The sequence below is a fragment of the Juglans regia genome, chromosome 3 (assembly GCF_001411555.2).
Source record: "Juglans regia cultivar Chandler chromosome 3, Walnut 2.0, whole genome shotgun sequence".
NCBI classification, from domain to species: domain Eukaryota; kingdom Viridiplantae; phylum Streptophyta; class Magnoliopsida; order Fagales; family Juglandaceae; genus Juglans; species Juglans regia.
This window is the reverse complement of record NC_049903.1, coordinates 18,708,547-18,713,714: the sequence shown is the minus strand read 5'-3', so window position 1 is coordinate 18,713,714 and position 5,168 is coordinate 18,708,547. Positions and strand designations below refer to the sequence as shown.

Here is a 5,168-nt window from a genome sequence, read left to right as displayed (position 1 = left end):
AGGTTAAGGAATGATATCACTACCTTCAACCAATTTGAAGGTGAATAATTATATGAGGCATGGGAGAGATACAAGGATGTATTGCACAAGTGTCCACATCATGACCTCCCAACTTGGCTCCAAGTACAGATGTTTTATAATGGTTTGGGATCCACAAATGGATCTATGGTTCATGCAGCCGCAGGAAGAGCATTAATGAGTAAGACCCCTGAAGCCACGTATGAAATTTTGGAAGAATTGGCATCTAAAAACTATCAGTGGGTCGCAAAGAGAGCAATGCCAAAGAAGGCAGCCAGCATCGTTGAGCATGACTCTATGTCAGCAATTGCGGCTCAGTTGGCAAATCTATCCAAACAAATAGGTAAAATGAATGTTAATGCTATTCAAACTAATTTTGTTTGTGATCATTGCGCATGAAATCATTCAAGTGTAGATTGTCAAGTGGGGAATCATTTTTTCCAATCGAGTCATGAACAAGCCCATTACGTGTCCAATTGTCAGCATCAAAATAATCCTTATTCAGACACGTTCAATCGTGGATGGAGAAATCACCCTAATTTTTCATGGAGCAATAATCAAATGCCGGCTAGACCACCCAAACAGTTTCCACAGGAAGAGAAGAAGTTGACACTTGAGGATATGTTTATGCAGTACATGCAAAAGACTGATAAGGCAATTCAAAAGATAGATTTGGCAATGCAAAAGGATGATATGGTGATCCAAAACAACTCAGCCTCAATAACAATCTTGAGGCACAAATTGGTCAGCTCTCAAACATTCTTACCGAGAGGACAACATGAACCTTACCGAGGAACACTGTGACCAATCCGAAAGAACTTGTCAAAGCCATAACATTGAGAAGTGGGCGGACATATGACGAGTAAGTAAATAATACCAAGTGAGACGTAGAAGCTGCTGAAAATGCAGATTCTGAGAAGAAGCAAAATTGAGTACGAGGTGAAAGAAACCGATCGATATGCTACGAACCAGCAAGCTGAGAAGACTAGAGAGAATAAAAGGGCTACAAAATCCAAGAAATCCAGGGAGTTTACTTTTGAAACTTATTCTCCTTCAATTTATGATCCAACAATTCCTTTTCTGCAGAGATTATGAAGAAATAAGATTGATAATCAGTTCTCTCAACAATTGGCGATCGAGCAAAGCACTGCAATTGTACAAAAGAAGCTGACGCCTAAGGAACTAGGTCTTGGAGAAGCAAAGCTGACCACCATCTCTCTACAGTTGGCAACCGAGGAGAGAAATGTAACTGTATAAAAGAAGTTGCTGCCTAAAGAACTAGGTCTTGGAGAAGCAAAGTCGACCACCATCTCTCTATAGTTGGTGGACAGATCCATTAAATACCCAAGAGTCCTCATTGAGGACGTACTGGTGAAAGTTGATAAGTTTATCTTCCTGACCAACTTCATTGTACTCGATATGGAGGAGGAAGAGGAGATCCCTTTGATACTGGGTTGACCTTTCCTTGCGACGGGGATAACTTTAATAGATGTCTAGAAAGGGAAACTCATTTTGAGGGTTGGCGTGGAACAGGTCACTTATGATGTATTTAAATCTTTGGAATTCCCTTCTGAGGTACATTCTTGTTTTCAAATAAGCGACCAAGACATGGTCATGGCCAATGAGACTTATGGAGTTGAATTTCCAAAGCTACCACGTAAGGAACCACCCAAGCTTGAACTCAAACCGCTTCCATCAAATTTAAGGAACGAAGAGACCTGGAAGATCTCCAGGGGTACACGACTGCATCTTCAAGGAAAATATTCAATTGGAAGATCAAAAAAAAAAATCAGGGGAGCATCTCTTCCTTACTCCCATTGAGGAAAATGTGATATTTAAGTTAAGGGGGAAAGGATATTCTTTTATTAAAAAATAATAACAATAATAATATGAATAATAATGATGATGATGATGATGATGATGATGATGATGATAAAAATAGTATGGTTTGATGAATAAAAGACCTATGATAAGAATATGATTGAAATTAATTATAATTTTTAGGACAAATTATCATTGCTGAAGTTTAGTTATTAATTTTTTACTTTATCTTACTTAATTTGATATTTTATATGTTCAATGAAAGCTTCTTATGATCATTAATTGTTTTTGAGTACGTAGAGAAATTTTATGTAAATTTTCTGAATTTATGGTCTCAACTTACTTTAGAAGTTGTTTTGTTACACTCAAGGCGAAATCCTAGACAAAATATTGATGGGGAAATAATTAAAGCATTCTTTGGATCGATTGAGCCTTTCAAGCTTACCAGTTTATTCTCTTTATCTCTAGTCTCCCATTTGAGCTTTATTGAAATATATTTTGGCCTTATATTTTTATTTCTTGTAAATCTCATATTCCCTACCCTATTTGAACTTAAACACTAATATCCTTACCTTTCAAAAGAACTAAGTGTACACAAAGTCACAGACTAACAAGTGCATGAAAGGTAAGAGAGGTAGAAGGTCTACAAGTAAAGTAATTATAGCAATAAGAAAAGACCGATGAGAGTCATCCACAAAGGTAGTGCAGCTTGGACCACTGGCATCTTCTATCCACCATGAAGTGGTCCCAACCACCATGGCCGGCGCGGGGAGCAGGCATAGGGAGATGGTAGGGACGGGGGGAGGGGGAGAAAGTCAAAGAAAAAAAAAATAAGGGGAGACGTGGCACACTGGTAGTGTGCCACATCAGTGTGTGGGATTCATTTGTGGAATCCCTTTGTATTTATAGTGTTTTTCTTATCAAAATCATTAGTTTGGGAGTGTGAAAAGTCAACTCGTCTACTGTGTGGCCAACAAGAAAAAGCCGACGAGAGTCATCCACAAAGGCAGTCGAAAAGGTATATAATATTTTCAAAAAAAACAAAAATAAAAATTCAAACTGCCGAATAGAGGGGTAAAGAGAGAGATACTTGAAAGTACAGTAAAGAGAGGTATGTTGAGAGATTTACAATGATTGAGAAGAGATGTTTGTGTTAGAAGTGAGAATGCTCTATTTATCCTAATTGTTGATGTTCAAACTTAAGTTCTCTTGCTTTGTTTGAATCCTACATTTCCTTTATAGCCCTCACACTAGTCTTACATTACAAGCTTAATAAAGACCTATTGATCCCTGGTGATTGTTTCTACTCTACATTAGTAGAGAGTGATAAGAAAAGCAACCTTATGGAGTTTTTAGAGATCCATTATTTATTTACTTGTTTGCATAAAACTATCTGGGGAGCTAATGATAAAATGAGAATGATGGCTATGCATGAATGTGGGGATGGATAATGCGGTGAAATTGAGTTTTGAATTAACTTTTGGACTTGATTGATCTTGAATGATTCCTTTGAATTATAAACTTCAGACAATCTTTGAGCCAATAAATTTTATGAATCAAATCAATGCTTGTTTTAATTGTCTTTTCTTTTCTTCTTTGCTCGAGGGTAAGCAAAGCTTAATTTTGGGGGTAATTTTTAAGTGTTTTTTTATTTGATTTTTATCACTATTTTATTTTTTAAAAGTGTCATTTTCCCTTCAATACTATTGATTTTATTTTATTTCTACATATTTTTATTTATTTTCTTGGATTTGAAGGAATGAGAACATTTAGTGTAAAAGGAGAGCATTTTGGTACAAAAGAAGAGAGTAAGGATCCAAACCGATGAGAGGCAGCGAGATCGGAAGAGAGTCGATGAGATTTGGGCGAGGAGCCTTGTCCCATGGGCAGCAAAGAGAATTTTCTCGCCCAAAGGCGAGAAGACTTACCTCTCGGTACGCGAGGAAACTCACGACCAGAAGGTACGAAGACATGGCGACAAGGCTCCTAGGCAGTTAGATTGGGTTACTAGTCCAAACGACCAACCTAAACGACATTGTGGGCAACAACTAGAAATGGTGGGAGGAGTCTTTCATCTCGATCGGGATTCTTTCCACTCGATAGGCGAGGAGAGGGTCGTGTGGTCTTTGTGACCTCCATGCCAGTTCATTTGTGACTTCCACGCCAGTTATATGTAGGCCACACGACATCTACTCGGTGGGATAATTCATCTCGACCTGGATCATTCTGTTGCTGACCACCAAATCCGAGTTTCGCAATCAATCTGTTGACTACTGAATCCTTTTGAGCTCTGCAATTCATGCCACAATCCACTGAATCTTCCATTTTAGATATTCTCATTATTCTTGGGATAATTTCTTTTATGTTAACATTTATCTTTAGAAACTATTTTCCATATCTTTATGCAAGATTGTAGTCACAGTTATCTTGTTTCCAGATTTGAATTTCAACATCTATTTAATCTCAACTTGAGGGATGAATAGAGAAGAGTTCTGAATCGAGGTCGAGAGTTTTTTATGTTTTAGAGTCTGAGTCTGAGTTTAGAGTTCCATAATTTATTTTTGAAGTGTTCTTCAGAGAGGGCAGAGGTGAGATCTGCATGCTTCATCAACCAACTTCAACGTAGAACACTACTTTTATTGTTTTTCTTTTCAATTTCATTATGAACTAATTCTATTTTCTAAAACTTTGATGTAGCCTAGCATTGAACACACAGTTTATATTCCAAGTTATTTTGTTTTCAATATTTAGATGTTTATTCCTTATTCTTAATGCTTACAATTTTCTAGCTAATTATTATTCAATCTTTTGAATTGCAATGAGACCGAGAGGCGATTTGTAATTAAAGCTCTAGGATTAAACACCATTAGTTGAGCAAAAATAGAGATATGGAGTTATTAGTTGGAGATATTTTTGGTTTTGTTCAAGAGAAAATATTGAATAGTTAAGAGATTTTTATCTTCAACTTAGGATAGCTGGGATCCTATAATAAGGAAGAATAAATTGTGTGGGATCTACCGGGTAAAGTCAAATGCTCTAGATCTATTTTTATTATTTCAAAGTCTTAATTTTAATGTTCTTTTCTTCAGTTTAATTTAGATAAACCATTCTTCAAATTTCGGTTTTCCAAATAGTAATTAATTTAGTCAATTTCAATACTCAATAGCATAATTATTCCCTGTCAATTCAATAACTATTTTCTTTAAAATACTTTACTACTTGTTACGATTATGTGCACTTGTAGATATATTTGTATGCAAACAATATATGCGCGTGAATAAAAAATCTAGTCTTTTTGTTCAAAACCAATGCATGCTATGTTTCAGGCT

At 36.3% G+C, this 5,168-nt stretch overlaps 1 non-coding gene across 1 annotated transcript; it reads right to left on the bottom strand.

Moving 5' to 3' along the window:
• LOC118348088 lies at nucleotides 1-107 on the bottom strand. Its single transcript, XR_004801234.1, has one exon. It is a non-coding gene; the product is annotated as a small nucleolar RNA R71 (small nucleolar RNA).
• Nucleotides 108-5,168: the final 5,061 nt, after the last annotated feature.